Source organism: Suncus etruscus, chromosome X, assembly GCF_024139225.1.
Source record: "Suncus etruscus isolate mSunEtr1 chromosome X, mSunEtr1.pri.cur, whole genome shotgun sequence".
In the NCBI taxonomy this organism is placed as follows: Eukaryota; Metazoa; Chordata; class Mammalia; order Eulipotyphla; family Soricidae; genus Suncus; species Suncus etruscus.
Genome location: NC_064868.1, coordinates 63,126,975 through 63,149,531, shown reverse-complemented (window position 1 = coordinate 63,149,531; position 22,557 = coordinate 63,126,975). Strand labels below are relative to the sequence as shown.

General features: G+C 39.2%; 1 protein-coding gene and 1 pseudogene across 1 annotated transcript in view; both read left to right on the top strand.

Moving 5' to 3' along the window:
* The window catches only part of HDAC8 (histone deacetylase 8), a 171,792-nt gene that overhangs the window by 90,468 nt on the left and 58,767 nt on the right, over nt 1-22,557 (top strand). The window lies entirely within an intron of this gene.
* On the top strand, nt 16,228-22,314 carry LOC125999369 (kinesin-like protein KIF2C; annotated as a pseudogene).

Below are 22,557 nucleotides of genomic sequence, written 5' to 3'. Positions count from 1 at the left end.
CTTTTTTCTCCTTCAAACAAAACCACGCAACTTGAACTAGCTAGTCCTGACTCCAGATAGAGGGGGAAATAAGGGAGGCATCAGGACCAAACAGGTGCAAGACTACTAAGTAGTGGGTTAGATACAGAGGGGACCACATATTCTAGCCGCCCTGGGGTGAGGGAAAAGGAAAAGGGAGGTAGGATAGAAACGGAGGCGTAGGGATGACAATTTGGCGATGGGAATCCCCCCTGATTTTATGTAAATATGTACCTAAAATATTATTGTCAACAATATGTAAGCCACTATGATCAAAATAAAAATTTATATTAAAAAAATATTACATTATCTAATTTATTTTTGAAGAGCTTCCAAGCAATGGAAGATAACTGGGTGGGGACACCTACAGAAATATTTGGCTAATTGGTTTGAAAAGTTAAAAGCTTAGGTAGGCCTGGTTGTCGTTGCAACACAGGACTAGGAGTACTGGGAGTGACTAGGGACACTGCTGGTGGTTATTGAAAGGCCATGTGATATTCATGTATTTTAGCTGTGTGATTTTGCTGGGGCTTCCACATCAGGTGGTAACACTTGTACAATCAAGTACAGTAATTACTAAGTTTCAAACTCCTTTGGTTAGTACTTTCACATGTGCTTAAGAGGACTCAAAGTCTTGGGGCTGGTGAGATGGCACAACCATGTTTGCCTTGCAAGCAGCCGATCCAGGACCTAAGGTGGTTGGTTCGAATCCCGGTGTCCCGTATGGTCCCCCGTGCCTGCCAGGAGCTATTTCTGAATGGATAGCCAGGAGTAATCCCTGAGCACCGCTGGGTGTGGCCCAAAAATCAAAAAAAAAGTCTTACTGGAAGAACACAAGCTGTTTTGTGGTGTTTGCAAGAGAGTGTCACTAAAGGGCTGACACAATGCTTGCCAGAGATTATAGCTGTGGTGCTCATACATCATTCTGATGTTCATCAGGGGCCACATTTTATTTTGTTGTGCTCACACTCACCTGGCTGTGGTACAACCAAAAATCACTTGCTTTGTCAGGGATAGTAAACTGTATAGTTGCTAGGCTTATACTTTGCACATGTAGAACACCAGAGATTTGAACTCATAACCACAGGAGTTCAAGACAAGTACTCTTTTTTTTTTTCTTTTTGGTTTTCGGGCCATACCCGGCGGTGCTCAGAGGTTACTCCTGGCTTTCTGCTCAGAAATAGCTCCTGGCAGGCATGGGGAACCATGTGGGACGCCGGGGATTCGAACCAACCACCTTAGGTCCTGGGTCGGCTGCTTGCAAGGCAAATGCCGCTGTGCTATCTCTCCGGCCCCAAGGCAAGTACTCTTGTCACTAATTTATTGGGTCCTTTCTTGATTATTTTCATCAATTAATTATTTTGCTTACAGCATTTTTGAGAAAGAGCAAGTTGCATCCTTTCTTTTAAATTAAATATTTGGCTTTATCAGTTGCATGGTATGAGTATTGAATTGAATACTTTATAATAGCATTTTTGAGAAATAGTAAGCTTGCATCTTTCCTTGTTCGAACTTTAAATATTTTGCTTTGCTAGTTTTCTAATATTAATATTAAAATTAATTACACAGTGTCAGATTTTGCAACTTTAAAAGGACATTATCCATAAATTTCCAATTTCCAAAAATATTTGGAATATGAATTGTACTAACATTGTAATTTGCATATTTAATCTTGTTTTAATTAAAAGCAATTCTCAATCTTAGGTATGTAAATGTCAAGACAAGGGTCAATGTCAAGAGAATCATTATTGTATACCTCAGTAGAAGATGCAGGATTTATTTATATTTTATAGATTCCCAATGTCTACCACATTGGGACTTTTAAGCATAAATGAATGAAGGTTGTACCAATATGTTTTATAGTTCTAAAGATACTATAGCTTTCCTAGTGTCAATGTGCCTCCTTTTATTTTGCTTCTTATGTAAGTAGAACACAAATTAGCAAGGCTAAAAAGTATTATCTGTAGGATCTTTTGAGTTTGAAGAGAGAAGAAATCAGCTTCACTGAGATAATTCTAATCCATATAATTCATCCACTTAAAGTATGCAACTCAGTGTAACTTTAGTTACAACTTGAGTATACTAACAGCAATTGTGCATGTTTATACCATTATTCACTTTTGGGACATTTCAATGTCCCCTTTCCAAGATATTTCATACCCAATAATAGGCAATTTTATTCTCCCCACTAATTCTGGTAACAACTAATCTATCTACTATAGTTGTGTGTATTCACATTAATGTAATTCCACAATATGTGCTTTTTTGTATTTAGCATTTGATATGTTACATTAATTTCTAGAATTATCTATATTACAGCATATATCATGCTTCCTATTTTTATATTACCATACAGGAGCTTTTTGAGCCATTAATTTGTGGTGTAGGTTGTCACAGCATTTCCCAGGTTGCAGAAAACTAAAAGAATTCACTGAAACTGAAGAGAAGCCAGCACACATAGAGCCCAGAATGAATGAGATTACTGCCATCCTTATCTTTGGGAATAGCATTCTCATGTTGAGCCAAAGATCTGTCTTACTAGGAAGGCAAGTCAAAGTTATGTGTTTTGACTTCCTTCTGGCATGTATGGAAAGGGCTCATTGCTACTAGAATAGTGAAATAAAGCAAGTACCTTATAGTTTGTGTTTCTGATTTGGGCTGAGTTTAGGTACAATTCCTTGTCTCTAGACATCTAATAAAAGGATATTGAGAATCTTTATTTGTTCCATTTGTTGTTTTCCAGTGGTCAGAGTATACTATGCTGTGCAGAAAGTTTCGACGGTTTATTGTAGGCTGATGAAAGTACATTAAAAAGCCATCAGCTTGGTGGGAAACTAGCTCAAAGCCGATCTAAGTGTCATATGAAATATTTACACAGCCAAGGGATAATCCAAGGGAAACAGTGTTCCCTTTGTGTGTGCTTCTGAGTGTGCAGGCACAGACAGAACTACTGACCATTTGTCAACTTCCAAGATTTATTCTGCTGCTTCTGGCAAGATTTAATAGCTTGTCAACAGCTACACAGAGAAATAAGGACAAGCACTTTTCATTTCTTATTTTCTTTGCTTGAAATAGAAATTCCTATTCTAAGTCACTGGAACCTGAAAATCAGACTGTTAAAGTGTAATCTTGACTTGAGTACACAGTTCCTGAATCTAAGTATGATGAATGTTATAATTTTCCTGTTAGACAAACATGCATTTGCTACCCTTTCAGAAGATCCCACTGGGTTCATGTCTTAAAGCCCAAGTGTTTGCTTCAGACTGTTGCCAAGAGCCAATTTCAAATGGTCTGAAACGGTTTTGATTCTATCCCATAAACCACTTGCGTTGAATGGCTGTGTGAGAAATCCAATGCCTAGTTGTCACATTTAAGATGGAGAAGTATTTAGAGAATTTAGTGACAAATAAAACAGTACTTAGACTTTTTTGTCTAAGGGTAAAATCCAGATCTTTCATATGCAAGGCAAGCACTCAATCATGGAGCCACATTTCTGTAATCCCTCACCCCAAAAGTGAACTACATGTGCATATGACCCAGGCATCACTGGGACCAACAACAACAACAGCAATGAAAAACTCTAACCTAGCTTTTGGTCTATGATCTGTTCAACAAACAAGATCTCCAGCAGTCTGACTGAGACAACTGCAACTGAACGGGTCTTCCAGAAACATAACGAAATACTTTATCCAAGGCTCGATCCTAGGAGCAACATAATGACCAAGACCACCAATTACAGAAGATGGAATAAAACGACAGAACTCCTAGAACCACAAAGAAAGACTCCATCATAAGCTCCATTCCTTGAGCTGCACAGTCACCAAGATCTCTAGATACAGCGGTCTGATTCGATCATCCAAGACGAAGCAGAAGTCTTCCATACAACACATACACATACACCGAGGGGAGAGGAAATGTATGTTTTTAAATAATTTTTAAATTTAATTTGGAGGGGTATTAGTGAAGGGCTATTCCTAGCTCTCTAGTCAAGAGAGTTACTTGTGCTGTTTGGAGTCAAAACCGGTACTAATCTTCAGCTACTCTTTTTACTTTAGTAGAAATAAACATCTACTCATTCTCTCCCCTTTCCCTGTTAATCAGAACCGTATTTTCACAGCACCTAGAAGTTAGTGTTGCTTATTTCTTGGTGATTCATTATCTTTAGTTACTATATTCCACATTAATAAAAATCACCTGATCTTTACTTAATTCACTTAGTAAATTAATCTTAAATGCATTCCAAAGTACCACAAAAATACACTTTCACTATTTTATTGGGAGTTTAGTATTGTATTAAATATCTGAACCAGGTGACTGTGATCCTCCACCACCTCCACCATTGAGGGGTAACTAATCGCTCCAGCCTGGGAACTGCCTCCCTGTTAGAATATCAGAGTCTGAGGTGTTTGGACCCTACTAGGTGAACAGTGGGTCCGAGATGAAATCAAAGAGGAAATCAAAACTTTCCTGGAAACAAATGACAATGAAGACACAAACTATCAGAACCTATGGGACCCAGCAAGCGAACTAAGAGGAAAATTTATAGCTTTGCAAGCACACATCAGGAAGGAAAAAGGGGCATACCCGAATAGCTTAATCACACAGCTTATAAAATTAGAAAATGATCAACAAAAGGAACCAAAATTAGGAAGATCAAAGGAAATAACAGAGCTTAAAGTAGAAATCTATGAAGTGGAAACCCCAAAAACAATCTGAAAGATCGACGAAAGCAGAAGTTTGTTCTTTAAAAAGAAATAAACAATATTGATAGACAATTGGCAAAACTCACAAAGAAAGAGAGAAACTTAATAACCAGTATTAGAAATGAAAAGGGGGAAATCACTACAGATATTGCAGAGATTCAAAGGGTAATCAGAGACTACTTCAAGAAACTATGCCAGTAAACATGAGAACCTGGAAGAAACGGATAAATTCTTGGACTCTTATAACCGTCCATAGTTGAATAAGGAGGATGTAGCATATCTAAATACCCCCATCACTTTTGAGGAAATTAAAATGATAGTCAAATGTCTGCCCAAAAACAAAAGCCCAGGCCCAGATGGATTCATTAATTCTTTCAAACTTTTCAAGAGGAACTACTACCAATCCTGGCCAAGCTCTTTCATGAAATTTAATAAATGGAAATATTTCCAAATAGCTTTTATGAAGCTAACATCACCTTGATACAAAAACAAGACAGATGTTGCCGAAAATAAAAATTACAGACCAATATCCCTGATGAACACAAATGCAAAGATCCTTAACAAAGTCCTGGCAAATAGGATCCAATGCCTCATCAAGAACAACATTCACTACGATCAAGTATGTTTCATTGTCGGAATGCAAGGATGGTTTAATATCCATAAATCTAACAGCATAATACACAACAACAACAAGAAAACTAAAACTCACATGATCATATCAATAGACACAAAGAAAGCATTCGATAAGGTCCAATACCCATTCTTTATGAAAACTCTCAGCAAGATGGGAATGAAAGGAATCTTTCTCAATATAGTTAAGGCCATCTACCATAAGCCAGTGGCAAATATTATCCCAATGGAGAACGACTAAAAGCCTTTCCTCTAAATTCTGGTACAAGACAAAGCTGTCCTCTCTCACCACTGCTATTCAACATAGTACTAGAAGTACTTGCTATAGCGATTAGGCAAGAAAAACACATCAAGGGCATCCAGATAGGAAAGGAAGAAGTCTAGCTCTCACTGTTTGCAGATGACATGATACTCTACTTAGAAAATCCTCAAGACTCTACCAAAAATCTTCTAGAAACAATAGATTCATGTAGCAATGTGGCAGGCTACAAAATTAACACAAAAATCAGTTGCCTTTTTCTACACTAATAATGATAGGGGAAACGGACATTAAGAAAACAACCCGGGCCGGGTAGGTGGTGCTGGAGGTAAGGTGTCTGCCTTGCAAGCGCTAGCCAAGGAAGGACTGCGGTTCGATCCCCCGGCGTCCCATATGGTCCCCCCAAGCCAGGGGCGATTTCTGAGCACATAGCCAGGAGTAACCCCTGAGCGTCAAACGGGTGTGGCCCAAAAACCAAAAAAAAAAAAAAAAAAGAAAACAACCCCATTCACATTAATGTCACACAAACTCAAATATGTTGGAGTCAAATTGACTAAAGACATGAACGACCTATTCAAAGAAAATTATAAAACTCTGCTCCAAAAAATAGGAGAGTACAGGCGTAAATGGAATTGCATAATCCGCTCATGCATTGGCAGGATTAACATAATTAAAATGGCAATTAAATTGGCAAACCATTGTATAGATTTAATGCAATCCCTCTAAAGATACCCATGACATTCTTCAAAGAAGTGGATCAAACACTCCTGACATTCATTTGGAACAATAAACGCCCAAGAATAGCTAGAGCAATCCTTGGGAATTTTATTTTATATAAATTTTTATTTTATTTTATATAAATTTAATTTAAAATTTTATATAAAAATTTTATTTAATTTTATTTTATATAGGAGGCATTACCTTCCCCATTTTAAAACTGTATTATAAAGCAATACTTATCCAAAAAAAAGCATGGTATTGGAATAAACACAGACCCTCAGATCAGTGGAATAGGCTTTAATACTCAGAGAATGTTCCGCAGACATACAATCACCTACTTTTTGATAAAGGAGCAGAAATCCTAAATGGAACAAGGAAAGCCTCTTCAATAAGTGGTGTTGACACAACTGGTTGGCCACTTGCAAAAATGTGAACTCAGACCCTCAGCTAACACCATTTATAAAGGTAAAATACAAATGGATTAAAGACCTTGATATCAGACCTAAAAACATAAGGTATATAGAACAACACGTAGGTAAAATACTCCATGACATTGAGACTAAAGGCATTTTTTTTTTGGTTTTTGGGCCACACCTGGCATTGCTCAAGGGTTACTCCTGGCTGTCTGCTCAGACATAGCTCCTGGCAGGCACAGGGGACCATATGGGACACCGGGATTCAAACCAACCACCTTTGGTCCTGGATTGGCTGCTTGCAAGGCAAACGCCGCTGTGCTTTCTCTCTGGGCCTGACTAAAGGCATCTTTAAGGAGGAAAACGCACTTCCCAAACAAGTGGAAGTAGAGATAAACAGATGGGAATATATTAAGCTTCTGCACCTCAAATTAAATAGTGCCTAGGATAGAAGAGCCACCCACTGAGTGGGAGAAACTATTCTCCCAATACCCATCAGATAAGGGACTAATATCCAAAATATACAAGGTACTGACAGAACTTTATAAGAAAATACATCTAATCCCATCAAAATTGGGGAGAAGAAATGAACAGAAACTTTGTCAAAGAAAAAATACAAATGGCCAAAAGGCACATGAAAAAATACTCCACATCACTAATCATCAGGGAGATACAAATCAAACAACTATGAGGTACCATTTTACACCACACTGATTGGTGCCCATCACAAAGAATAAGAAGTAGTGCTGGCAAGAATGTGGAGAGAAAGGAACTCTTTTTCATTGCTGGTGGAAATGCCGTCTAGTCCAACCTTTATGGAAAGTGATATGGAGATTCCTCCAAAACCTGAAAATTGAGCTCCCATACGATCGAGCTATACCACTCATAGGGATATACTCTAGGAACACAAAAATAGAATACAAAAATCCCTTCCTCACATCTATATTCATTGCAGTGCTATTTACAACAGCCAGACTCTGGAAACAACCAGGATGCCCTTCAACAGATGAATGGCTAAAGAAACCAGGGTACATATTCACAATGGAATATTATGCAGCCATCAGGATAGATGAAGTCATGAAATTTTCCTATACATGTATGTACATGGATTCTATTATGCTGAGTGAAATAAGTCAGAGGAGAGTAATAGATGCAGAATATTCTCACTCATCTATGGGTTTTAAGAAAAATAAAAGACATTTTTGCAATAATTATCGGAGACAGAAAAGAGAATGGCTAGAAGGTCCAGCTCACGACATGAAGCTCACCACAAAGACTGATGAGTGCAGTTAGAGAAATAACTACATTGAAAACTATCATACCAATGTGAATGAATGTATTTAACTTGTAATCCACAAATTACATAGAAACAAATTCATAGAGACCAAAAATAGATTAGTGGTTGCCAGAGGCTCTGAGAAAGAGAAATGAATGTTTAATGTATATGGAAGTTTTTTTATGAAATTATAATGATCTAGAATTAGAAATTTGTGATAGATGAATAAACTGGTAAACTATGCTAGTATACAAAGTTTACATTCTGAAGTTGCAATATATTCTCCTGAAGGGCAGAAAATAGAAAAAGGGAAAGTTTTGTCCTTGGTTGAGAGTCACAGAACCCAGGGATAGAATCCTCATTTTTAACTCTATGATGAACTGTATGATCTTGGACAAATTATATAATTGATTGAAACATATTTTTTCTTTCTATTGGGAAATGTAGAGTTCTTCCCTTGTACTGCATGAGGATAAATTTAGGACAGATATAAACTGCATGAAAGTATGGTAGTCCCCAGAGCCAATAATTGGCAAGATCTCATGTGTATTAATGAATAAATAAAGCATATTATATGGCAGCTGACTCACAGTAATAATAATAGCATACTCTTATATAACATTTACTATGTCTAGTGCTATTCTAAGAGCTTGGCAGAACTATCCCCATTTTTAAATGAGAAAAATGAGACAGAGAAAATGTAAGAAACCTCTTAAACCACACACAGCAAGGATGAGCACATACTTTACATGTATAAAGCTTAAGGTTTGGCTTCTGGCACCAAAAAGGAATTACAAATGCTAGACCCCATATTAAAATATAGGTGGTTCAGGATTTAAAAGCTAAAAAGTTAACCAGGTAAAAAGAAGTTGAGAAAGACACTAGGATCCATACAATCAATGTAGAGGATGAACAGCATCATCATATTGATCATCATTCAGTATAGTTCCAGGTATACTGTTTCTATCATTTCTCCTTTTACTATCTAAACATACATTAGCACCTCAGCTTCCCTACATTTGAATTCTGGTAAGGTTCCTTCCCAAGTATCCGGTGTTTGGTATACTGTTTCTATCATTTCTTCTTTTACTATCTAAACATACATTAGCACCTCAGCTTCCCTACATTTGAATTCTGGTAAGGTTCCTTCCCAAGTATCCGGTGTTTTGTTAGCGAGCATATTTCTTCATCCATCACCGAATTATTTATGTATTCATTGAGGATATAAAGAGATCCCACTGTTTTTTAGACCCTATAGTATTTAGATATAAAAAGATATACTTTGGGGCCAGAGAATTATTTTAGTAATATCTTCATGGTTCACATATATGAGGCCCTTCATTTAATCTCCAGTTCCACATTAAATAATTCCATATATAAATACATGAGCATCATCAAAAAGCTGAAAGTCAAAAAGTCAAAAAATAAAAATAAAAAATTTTAAAAAGCTAACAGTCTAGTTGAGAAGAGAAGTTTATGGTGAATGCAGTAGTAGTAGCAGCAGTAGTAGTAGCAGCAGCAGAAGAACAAAGAATACATTCGAAGCAACTCAGGGAAGTGTGGAGTAAGACAGAAATACCTATGAGAATTCCTGGTATCTAGAGAGAATTGTGTATTAGTCAGGTGTAAAATAAATAATAAATTAACAAGGCAAAAATAGAGGCTCAAAACCCTAAGCATGCAGTCCAGTATGTCTGGGATAGACCAGTAAAAGTTCTTGAGGACCATACAAATTTGGATCTGAACAAATACCGAATCCACTTTACACTATATTAGTTTTCTTTTTGTGGCATTTCTTTTTTTATTTTATTTAAACACCTTGATTACATACATGATTGTGTGTGGGTTTCATTCATATAAAGAACACCACCCATCACCAGTGCAACATTCCCATCACCAATGTCCCAAGTCTCCCTCCTCCCCACCCAACCCCCGCCTGTACTCTAAACAGGCTCTCCATTTCCCTCAACATTCGCATTATTAGGACAGTTCAAAATGTAGCCTATTCCACTGATCTGAGGGCCTGTCCTTATTCCAATACCATGCTGTTTTGATAACTATTGCTTTATAGTAAAGTTTAAAGCTGCGGAAAGTAATTCCTCCCATATTCTTTTTCCCAATGATTGCTTTAGCTATTCTAGGGTGTTTATTATTACAAAAGAATTTCAAAAATGCCTGATCCACTTTTTTGAAGAATATCATGGGTATCTTTAGAGGGATAGCATTAAATCTGTATAATGCTTTGGAGAGTATTGCCATTTTGATTATGTTAATCCTGCCAATCCATGAGCAGGGTATGCGTTTCCATTTCCGCGTGTCCTCTCTTCTTTCTTGGAGCAGAGTTTTATAGTTTTCTTTGTATAGGTCCTTCACATTTTTAGTCAGGTTGATTCCAAGATATTTGAGTTTGTGTGGCACTATTGTGAATGGGGTTGTTTTCTTAATGTCCATTTCTTCCTTATTACTATTGGTGTATAGAAAGGCCATTGATTTTTGTGTGTTAATTTTGTAGCCTGCCACCTTGCTATATGAGTCTATTGTTTCTAAAAGCTTTTTGGTAGAGTCTTTAGGGTTTTCTAAGTAGAGTATCATGTCATCTGCAAACAGTGAGAGCTTGACTTCTTCCTTTCCTATCTGGATTCCCTTGATGTCTTTTTCTTGCCTAATCACTATAATCCAGTGCTATGTTGAATAGGAGTGGTGAGAGAGGACAGCCTTGTCTTGTGCCAGAATTTAGAGGGAAGGCTTTTAGTTTTTCTCCATTGAGGATAATATTTGCCACTGGCTTGTGGTAGATGGCCTTAACTATATTGAGAAAGGTTCCTTCCATTCCCATCTTGCTGAGAGTTTTGATCAAGAATGGGTGTTGGACCTTATCAAATGCTTTCTCTGCATCTATTGACATGATCATGTGATTTTTATTTTTCTTGTTGTTGATGTTGTGTATTATGTTGACAGATTTACGGATGTTAAACCATCCTTGCATTCCTGGGATAAAACATACTTGATCATAGTGGATGATCTTCTTTTTTTTTTTGGGGGGCCACACCCGGTAACGCTCAGGGGTTACTCCTGGCTATGAGCTCAGAAGTTGCTCCTGGCTTGGGGGACCATATGGGACGCCGGGGATTGAACCGCGGTCCGTTCAAGGCTAGCGCAGGTAAGGCAGGCACCTTACCTCTTGCGCCACCGCCCGGCCCCGGATGATCTTCTTAATGAGGCATTGAATCCTATTTGCCAGGATTTTGTTGAGGATCTTTGCATCTGCATTCATCAGCAATATTGGTCTGTAATTTTCTTTTTTCATAGCATCTCTGTCTGGTTTAGGTATCAAGGTGATGTTGGCTTCAAAAAAGCTGTTTGGAAGTGTTTCCGTTTGTTCAATTTCATGAAAGAGTCTTGCCAGTATTGGTAGTAGTTCCTCTTGGAAAGTTTGAAAGAATTCATTAGTGAATCCTTCTGGGCCTGGGTTTTTGTTTTGGGGCAGATATTTGATTACCGTTTTAATTTCATCAATGGTGATGGGGGTGTTTAGATATGCTACATCCTATTCCTTCAACCATGGAAGATTATAAGAGTCCAATAATTTATCCATTTCTTCAGGTTCTCATTTTTAGTGGCATAGAGTTTCTCAAAGTAGTTTCTGAGTACCCTTTGAATCTCTGTCATATCAGTAGTGATCTCTCCTTTTTCATTCCTAATACGAGTTATCAAGTTTCTCTCTCTCTTTCTTTGTTAGTTTTGCCTGTGGTCTATCAATCTTGTTAGTTTTTTCAAAGAACCAACTTCTGCTTTCGTTGATCTTTCGGATTGTTTTTTGGGTTTCCACTTCGTTGATTTCTGCTGTCAGCTTTGTTATTTCCTTCTGTCTCCCTATTTTTGGGTCCTTTTCTTGAGCACTTTCTAGTTCTATTAGCTGTGTCATTAAGCTGCTAAGGTAAGCTCCTTCTTCCTTCCTGATGTGTGCTTGCAAAGCTATAAATTTTCCTCTCAGTACTGCTTTTGCTGTGTCCCATAAGTTCTGATAGTTTGTGTCTTTATTGTCATTTGTTTCCAGGAACCTTTTGATTTCCTCCTTGATTTCATCTCAGACCCACTGGTTATTGAGTATGAGGCTGTTTAACTTCCAGGTGTTAAAGTGTTTCTTCTGTGTCCCTTTGGAATTCACAAATAATTTCAGATCATTGTGGTCAGCGAAGGTAGTCGGCAAAATTTCTATTCTCTTGATATTATGGAGGTATGTTTTATGTGCCAGCATGTAGTCTATCCTGGGGAATGACCCATGTACATTGGAGAAGAATGTGTATCCATGTTTCTGGGGATGGAGTGTCCTATATATATCCACTAGGCCTCTTTCTTCCATTTCTCTCCTCAGGTCTAGTATATTCTTGTTGGGTTTCAGTCTGGTTGACTTATCCAGTGTTGACAAAGCCGTATTGAGGTCCCCCACAATTATTGTGTTGTTATTGATATTATTTTTCAGATTTGTCAACAGTTGTATTAAATATTTTGCTGGCCCCTCATTCGGTGCATATATGTCTAGGAGAGTTATTTCTTCCTGCTCTACATACCCCTTGATTAATATAAAATGTCCATTTTTGTCCCTTACAACCTTCCTGAGTATAAAGTTTGCATTATCTGATATTAGTATGGCCACTCCAGCTTTTTTATGGGTGTTGTTTGCTTAGATAATTTTTCTCCAGCCTTTTATTTTGAGTCTATGTTTGTTCTGACTATTCAGGTGTGTTTCTTGTAGGCAGCAGAAGGTTGGATTGAGTTTTTTGATCCATTTAGCCACTCTGTGTCTCTTCACTCGTGCATTTAGTCCATTGACGTTGAGAGAAAGAAATGTCCTGGGATTTAATGCCATCTTTATATCGAAATTTGGTGTGTCTTTTGGTTAGTCTTGTCTTAAATTAGGTCTTAAAACTGATTTTGAGTCTGTAAAGTTTCTGAGCTGTTTTTTGTCTGTGAAACCATGTATTCTTCCGTCAAACCAGAAAGTGAGTTTTGCTGGGTACAGTATTCTAGGTTTTGCTGGGTACAGTATTCTAGGTGAAGCATTCATTTCATTCAGTCTTGTCACAATATCCCACCACTGCTTTCTGGCCTTGAGTGTTTCTGGTGACAGGTCTGTTGTAAATCTCAAGGATGCTTGCTTGAACGTAATTTCCCCTTTTGATCTTGCTGTTTTCAGAATTCTGTCTCTATCTGTGGGATTTGCCATTGTGACTAGGATGTGTCTTGGGGTGGTTTTTTTGGGGTCTCTTTTGGTTAGTTCTCTTTGAGCATGTAGGATTTGATCACATATATTCTTTAGCTCTGGAAGTTTCTCTGTAATGATGTTCTTGACCACTGATTCTTCCTGGAAATTTTCTTCCTGGGTTTCTGGGACTCCAATGATTCTTAAGTTGTTTCTGTTGATCATATCATAGACTTCTATTTTCATCTGATCCCATTCTTTGACTAATTTTTCCATTGTCTGTTCATTTGCTTTAAGTTTTTTTCCAATCTCTCCTGCTGTATGGAATTGTTATGTATCTCATCTTCCACGGCACCAAGTCTATTCTCAGCTTCTGATACCCTGTCCCAGAGCTTATCCATTTTGTCATTTACTTCATTTACTGACTTTTTCAGGCCTGTTAGTTGACATGTTATTTCAGTTTGGAGTCTTGTGATTTCTGTCTTCATATTTTCTTGATTCTTATTAGTGTTCTGTTCAACTCGATCCATGGTTTCTTTGAGTTTATTGAGGATCTTCCATATTGCTAGTCTAAAGTCCTCATCTGTGAGGTTGATTAGTTGGTTGGTCATTATCTGGTCATCAGAATTGTCATCTTCATTCTCTATGTCTGATGCTGGCCTGCGTTGTTTCCCCATTGTCACACTTGTATTGTGGGTTTTTCTACGTGTTGTGGTGGTATTCATTGGCTATATGATGCAGGCAGCACACTCCTCTGGCTCCTCCCTTTCTGGATGGGCCGACTTGCCTCTAAGGGAGGGGAGTCCTCCGTGGATGAAGCCTCACACAGGATCAAATCTTAGGCCTGAGCAGGCAGCAGAGAATACAGTCCGGAGAGAAATGATTGCTTCTGTGATCCAGCACAGTTCTTAGTGTGATTTTTTCTTCTTGTTGTGATGGTGTTCTTTTCTTAGGAAGAGCGCACGGCCGCATAGCGAAGCGGAGCCAATGTGCTCTGCTGGAGCCTCTTTTCGGCCCACTCCCAAGAGGTTCATTCAAGAGGACAGTAGACAGACACACACAGGCATCACTCACAGTTTTTCACAGTCGGGCCCCACTGGGCAGGCGTAGTTCGTGGATTTTCCCAGCCTGACATCACAAACAGGGGACCCGGCTTCTGCAAAGCCTACCTGGTTTTCATGATTTGGAGTCCCGCCTTGGAATTGGCCTCTGGGAGAGCGAGTTTTCTGGAGCCTCTTTTCGGCCCACTCCCAAGAGGTTCATGCAAGAGGACAGTAGACAGACACACAAGCAGCACTCACAGTTTTTTACAGTCGGGCCCCACTGGGCAGGCATAGTTTCGTGGATTTTCCCAGCCTGACGTCACAAACAGGGGACCCGGCTTCTGCAAAGCCTACCTGGTTTTTATGATTTGGAGTCCCGCCCTGGAATTGGCCTCTGGGAAAGCGAGTTTTCTGGAGCCTCTTTTCGGCCCACTCCCAAGAGGTTCATGCAAGAGGACAGTAGACAGACACACACAGGCAGCACTCACAGTTTTTCACAGTCGGGCCCCACTGGGCAGGCATAGTTTCCTTTTTGTAGCATTTCTAACAGCCTGGTTTATTATGGTTTGTTTTGGGTTTGGGGTTTTTTTGTATGTTGTTTTGTGTGTGTTTTTGTTTTTTGTTTTGTTTTGCTGAATTATCTCTCTGGAGAATGACATTGATTTGCTTACCACACTATTTCATTTGGGTACCCACATACACATCTTTGTATTGTCTGACACTCAATAATCAGGGTTATAGTTTAGGTACTGTCATTTATTATAATCTAGTCAATGATATGCTACAGGGTATATAATAATTTTTGTGCTTATTTATTGATGTGAGCCAATTATGATGCTTTATTCATCCACTTATATGGAGTACCTGACAATTGTAGGCCTTGCAGATACAGTGCTTTTATAGAGCTTATATTTGACTTATGTATTCAATAAGTAATGCTAAATAAATGAAGAAGTAAAATAAATGAATAGCCAAAGGTCCTGCACACTCTAGGGAATACAGCAATAAGATACAGGTCTTGGGGGCAAGGGATGCAACTTGACTTTAATGCACATTATTCTCCATGGGTAAGGCTGAGTTTCATTGCAGGAACCAAAAGGGGAAATGAGGGGAAATATATTCCCTAACTCCCCATTTACAAGGTAATGGGATCCTCCCACATAGATAAGAATACCTACTATACTGTTTCCTTTTTTCTTCTCTTCCTAATCTACCAGTAATTTCAGACTGTCCTCTGACTAAATTCATTCTGCTGTCAGACACATTTATCCATTTCATCCTGGAATTCTCATTCCCTGATAGCGGTTCATGTGCCAACACACACCTACTCTTTCTTCTGACACTGCCATTCAAAATTCCATGCCTGGCAGCTGCCTATACCTAGTAAGTACTGTTTTAATTATCAGTAATTTATAAATTACTACTAAAGTGGCCTATGATATTTGAGTTTGTATTCAAATTAATCTATAGCAAAGAGAATGGAATAATGTACAACCAGATACTCATCATCCCATTTCATCAATTAGCAGCATTCTGCCATTCTTACTTCTAATCTCCATTTCTCCTGAAGATAGATTTTTAAAAATACAAATTTATTAGATTGAGGTCCAGGGAGGTGAACATGTACCTTACCTGTCTGAGACCCTGGATTCTATTTCTGGCATTGCAAAAAAAAAGGAGGCATAATTGGCATCTAACCTTACAGAAGGTTCTCCATTCATTAGGATTTGACTTTGGGACTTTTGACGTGATAATGTGAAAGTAATATCTATTCAGAAAAAAATTAGCTTTAACTAAAGTCAAGTTAGATGAATTAAGTGCATTTCAACTTATATTTTCAACATATTATGACTTTATCAAGACATAACATTAGGTACACGGGATTTAAACTGGCTATTTATATGGCTTTAAGTGCTGTGCATTTATGCCAGTTCCTGTTTCTGTTCCCAATGCACATTTTACATGGAGTCATCACTCAAACTCATCATTTTCTGGTCTCCATGAAGATCCAACACAGTAATGAAATCATTCCCAGTGCCAATATAAGGACTGTAAACATGGAAAATTCCTATGTTCCAGTGAAGTAGACAGAAGGAGGTACCAAGAAAAGTACCAAAATGATTGATTTTGATGATGTAGCTGTAATAAATCCTAGTTCTTTTTCTTTTTTTATATCTTTAAGCACCATGATTACAAACATGTTTATAGTTGGGCCTCAGTCATAGAAAGAACACCCCCATTTACCAGTTCAAATTCCCACCACCAATGCCCCCTTCTTTCACTTTCCCCACCCCCTGCCTGTATTTGACACATGTATTCTACTTCTCTTACTCATCAACATTGTCATGGTAGTTCTTAGTTTAGTCATTTCTCTTAACTGCATTACAGCTCTTTGTGGTGAGCTTCATATCCTGAGCCTGTTCTTCTGAAACTCATCTCTATTGTCTCTGGACATTATTACAATAATGTCTTTTAATTTTCCTTCCTTTCTTTTTTTTTCTTCTGATTTCTTCCAGGACCTCATGTTTCATGGCATAGATTTTCTCAACGTAGTCTCTGATTACTGTTTAGATTTCTATATTATCTGTAATGATCTCTCCTTTTCATTTCTAATCGTGTTTTTTTAATTTCCTTTCTCTCCATTTCTTTGTGAGTTTTGCTACTGGTTTATCAGTCTTGTTTGTTTTTCAAAGAACCAACTTTTGCTTTCAATGATCTTTCAGATTGTTTTTTGGGGTTTCCACTTCATTAATTTTATCTCAAAGCTTTGTTATTTTCATCTGCCTACTTATTTTGGGTTCATTTTGTTGCTTGGTTTCTAATTTTATAAGCCATTTATGGAGACCCCTTCTTCCTTCCTGATATGTGCTTGCAACTTTGATTTTAAGTCTGTATTGTTTCTGACTATTCTGATGTGTTTCTTGTAGGCAGCAGAATGTTGGATTCAGCTTTTTCATTTATTTTGCCACTCTGTGTCTCTTAACTGGTGCATTTGGCCCATTGACGTTGAGAGATAATTGTCATAAGATTTAGACCCATCTTTGTATAGAAATTTGATGTGTCTTTAGGCCTGTCTTATCTTAAAGTAGATTTTTCAGTTTATCTTTTAAGGCTGGTTTTAAGTCTGTAAAGTTACTGAGCTGTTGTTTATCCGTGAAACTGTGTATCCTTCCTTCAAACCTGAAAGTGAGTCTGGCTGGGTGCAGTATTCTAGGCAAAGCATTCAATTCGTTGAGTTTTGTCACTATATCCCACCGTTGCCTTCTAGCCTTGAAGGTTTCTTGTGACAGATCTTTTGTAAATCTTTTTTTTTTTTTTTTTGGTCTTTTGGGCCACAACCATTTGATGCTCAGGGGTTACTCCTGGCTAAGCGCTTAGAAATTGCACCTGGCTTGGGGGACCATATGGGATGCCAGGGGATAGAATTGTGGTCCTTCCTTGGCTAGCGCTTGCAAGGCAGACACCTTACCTCTAGCGCCACCTCACCGGCCCCTGGTCTTTTGTAAATCTTAAGGATGCTCCTCTGAATGTAATTTTCCTTTTTGATCTTGCTGCTTTCAGTATTTTATCCTTATCTGTTGGGTTCGTCATTCTGACTAGGATGTGTCTTGGGGTGTTTTTCTTTGGGTCTCTTTTAGCTGGTACTCTTCAGGATTTGGTTGCATGCAGTCTTTAGCTCTGGAAGTTTCTCTTTAGTGATGTCCTAAACTGTAGATTCTGCCTGGGTAATTTCTTCCTGGGTCTCTGGGACTTCAATGATTCTTATGTTGTTTCTGTTGAGTTTGTCAAAGACTTCTATTTTCATCTGTTCACATTCCTTGAGGATTTTTTCCATTGTCTGATCATTTGCTTTAATGTGCTTTTCCAATCTCTTCTGTTGTGTTGGTGTACCTATCTGAGACTCTGGATTTAGGTGTAGCTACCTAAGACCCACCCATTTCTGGGAGGGGTCTTGGGAACCAGATATTAGGTGTAACCTTACCTGCAAGACCCCTCCCATTCCGGGGAGTGGTCTTGGAAGGTTATATAAAGCCTTTGACCCAGAAGATTAGGGTCTCTGCACTCTGGCTTTTGGGTCTCTGCGTTCTGGTCTTTGACCAGCATGGAGCCCAAAGGGAAGATGGCTGAAAGGAGTTAAGATGCAGGGCCAAGAATAACTAGTGCTTGAAAGGTTATGAGTAGGCCACACACATGTGGTGAATAGGGCATGAATAAAGTTGATGCTTCCTGATGCCTGCCTGTGAGTGAGTTCAATACCCGTCGCTTTCCTGGGCCTGGGACCTGCCGGCTGGATGGGGGTTGCAGAGCCACGTGGCCTGGGATGGCATCCACCACCATCCAGCCGCATCCTTAATTATTTGATTCAACACTGTTGTATGGAATTGGTCTGCATTTCGTCTTCCAGCTTACTATTTCTCTCCTCAGTTGTTATTACTCTGTTGGAGAGGCTTTCCATTGAGTTTTTCATTTCATCTACCAGGTTTTTCAGTCCTATTATTTCAGTTTGGAGTTTTCTTATTTCTATCTTTGTGGTCTGTTCAGCTTGATCTATGCTTTCTTTGTGTTCTCTGAACATTCCTCCATATTTCTACTCTAAACTTCTTATCTGAGGGGCTAACTGGTTGGTATTTTTGGGGTCATCAGAGCTGGCATCTTCATTCTCTGTGCATGGTGTTGTCTTGCATTGTTTCCCCATTGCCACTCTGTAGTGTGGTTTTTACTACATTTTGAGGTGGGGTTGGAGTTCATGGGCTAGAAGATGTGCATGTCCAAGCTCCTCTGGATCCACCCTTATTGGGGTGTAGACAGCTTACCATGTGCTGGGCACTGAAGATATGTTCACTCTCATATTCTTGGCTACTTCATGTAGGAAAGTAGGAAAGCAGGCAGGGAGCAAGACAGCAGCCTTTTCTAATGGCTCTCTCTGCCCAAACACAAGGCAGAAATCAGCATCCACCCTTACTAGGTGGAGACTGCTCACCCTGTGCTGGCCCCTGAAGAGATTATGTTTGCTGTCATCTTCTTGGCTGCTTCACTCAGGAAAGCAGGAAAGCAGACAGGGAGTGAGGCAGCAGCCTTTTATTGGAACAGTGATTTCTAATACTGGGTCCAGTATTGCTTCTTAATTAATGCAGAGTGTAAATAAAAACCTTGTCTTAGAAAGGATTAACTGAAAACATACTTAACCAGTTTCACAGGTACTTCCTATATGTCTATGCTTCTTCATGTTGAAGAGACATCAGATAATGCAAAGTGGAGACCTTGCCATTGTCCAGCTCCAGAATTTTGCCTTCTAGTTGCCCAGCTCTGAAGTCTGGCATCCTAGTTAATCAGGTCTTCACATAGTGCTTCTGCGGCTATGGATTGCACAACTCCAGTGGCCAGGCAGGTTCTGGACTTTAGCCCAACAACTACAGGCGGAGAATACCTAAATCTTAGTTCTTACAGCTTCTTCCCTTACACCTAAAGGACAATCTGCCCTTGCTGGAAAATGTAACTTTCCAGAAATAAAAACACAAATCAGTCAACTCCAAGATTCCTGCTCCCAAGCCTCTCCACTCAAATATCCACTTTTCTGGAAGTTTCAGTAAACACTCAGGAACATTTTGGGCAGGAATAGCTGCCTGCATACCTGAGCAAACCATTTTCTGCTTCCACTGCCCCCCCCAGGACCTCCTATTCTGTAGTGGCAGAAATTCCATTGAAGATATTCAGTGAGGAGGTAGAAGAGCAAGTCCATTCCATCTGTGGCTCCTATTTTGCAAAACCTGTGAACTCAGTTTGAAGGAAATTATATGTTGTGAAGGAAATCAAAAGAATGAAGAGCAATCAAGAAGAAAAGAAAGCCCACAATTCTGAAATGAAAATAAAACACGCTCCAAAATATGACATGTTTTCAAACTGGGAAGTTGCCAGGATTAAAGAATTGCAGACTACTTTGGAATATCATCCCCTAACTGGGATTCATCCTATTGAAGAGCACAGAATATGTATCTATGTAAGGAAATGGCCAGTAAATAAAAATAAATTGGCAAAGAAGGAAATTGATGTGATTTAGATTCCTAACAATGCCTCCTACTAGTATGGAAAGCCAAGTTAAAAGTAAACTTTAAAAGATATCTGGAGGAGTAAAAACTGAGTTAACTCTGAAACATGGGATCTTAAGCTGGCACTGTTGACATTCAGACTGGATGCTTTGTTGTGGGACTCAGCCTGTAGATTATAGGATGTTTGACAGATCCCTGGTTCTGCTCATTGGCTACGAGTAGCACCTCTTCATCATAGTTACATTGTCACCAGTGCCTCTCAGGTGAGAACCACTGTTCTCTAAAGGCTGTATTGTAGGGAAGAAATAGTATTTGTGTTAGATGTTTTTGGGGTTATGGAACATGTGTTTATTCATATTTAAACTGTACTTTGTTTGACTCCTGCACTTTTTAAAATTCTTGTGGTAGGTTTCTCAGACTTAAAATCTTAAGAAAGGAGGAAACAAATGATTTCTTACGAAGCTCTAAATGATTTCTAAAAACTCAAGAGAAAAATCCATTTCTCACAAATCCTAAAGTTTATAATTTCAGGCAAGAATCTATGTATCAAATACTGGAAAGTAAAAACAATTAAAAATTTATCACTTTAAAAAAAGGATATCTGGAGGAGCCAGAGAGATAGCACAGCTATAAAGCACTTGCCTTTCATGTTGCCAACCCAGGACGAACCCAGTTTTGATTACCAGCATCCCATGTGGTCCCCTGACCTTGCCAGGAACTGTTTCTGAGTGAAGAGCCAGAAGTAACAACTGAGTGCCACTAGATGTGGCCCAAAAGCCAAAAAACAGTATATGGAGCATCAAGCTTTCTGCTTTGACTTTTTATTTGATGAAATGGCTTCAAATAAAGTTGTCTACAGGTTGTTGTCTACAGCAAGACCACTCACTGGTACAATGTTCAAATGAGGGGAAAGCAATGTGTTTCATGTATTGCCAGACTGGAAGTGGGAAGACATACAATGGGTAAAGACCTCACTGAAAAGCTCAGGATACATCCAAAGGGATCTAAAACGGTAGCTTTTCAGGATGTATTCTTTCTGAAGAATCAGCCCCTCTACTGAGACATGGGCCTGGAAGTGTATGTGACTTTTTCTAGACCTATAGTGGAAAACTCTTCAACCCTCTTCACTAGAAGGCCAATCTGTGGATTCTGGAGGACAGAAAGGAGTAGGTACAGATAGTGGCGCTGCAGAAGCGTCATCAAGATCAACATGAGCAATGCTTTCAGGATCTCTGGGCAGACTTTTGCCAACTACAACTCTTCCTGCTCCCACACCTGCTTCCAGATTCTTATTTGAACCAAAGAGAGTTTATGGCAAGTTTTCTTTGGTAGATATGGCAGGTAATATCAGGGTACAGATCCAGCACTGATAGGCAGACCCACGATTAGGGCACAAAAATTAACAAGAGTCCCTGACCCTGAAGGAGTGCATCAGGGCCCCAGGACAGAACAAGGCTCATACCCCATATTGAGAGAGCAAGCTGATGTAGGTGCTTAGGGATTCCTTCATCAGGGAGAACTCTCATACCTAGATGATTGCCATGATGTCCCAAAGCATCAGCATACTATAAACACACTGAGATATGCATACAAGGTCAAGAAACTGAGCCCCACAGTGAGTTCATTGGGAAGCAGACAACTCAGATAGGAACAGCGCAAAAAAAAAAAAAAAAAAAAAGCTCTATGAGGAGATGAGCAGCATTCTTTCAACGGAAAAGGAGGATCTGTCTTCTCAGATGTACAGCTTCAATGAGGCCATAATCAGATCAGATAGCTGAAGGAGCTGACCGCGGAAGAGCTCAAGGAAATTATCCAGCAAGGCCCACGTTGGCTTGAACTCTTTGGTTGACCTGGAGACCTCAGTGAACAAAGCAGTCAATTGTGGTTCAGCAAGTCAAGCATATCTATTCCCTGTAAGATACCATCAAAGCCTCATGCTTTGGCCATGCAGCTGGAGGAACAGACCAGTGGGCAATTATGCTGCAAGAAATGGCATCAGTGATGACTCAAATAAAGAGTTTTGGTTTCATGCCCAGCCTCTTCTGCTTCTTCCCTCCCCAGCAAGCTTTGGATACATTGGGTCTGACTGGGGGATCTGAGCCCAGGAGAGCGGGAGAGGGGCTCCAAGTGGCATGGGACACTTTCTATTATCTTCATTGTGCTTTTGGGAGCAAGAATAATGGCAGAGCTTTTAGTTATTCTGTATGTTACCCATGTCCACAAGGGAAGGCTCTGAGGGAGTGCC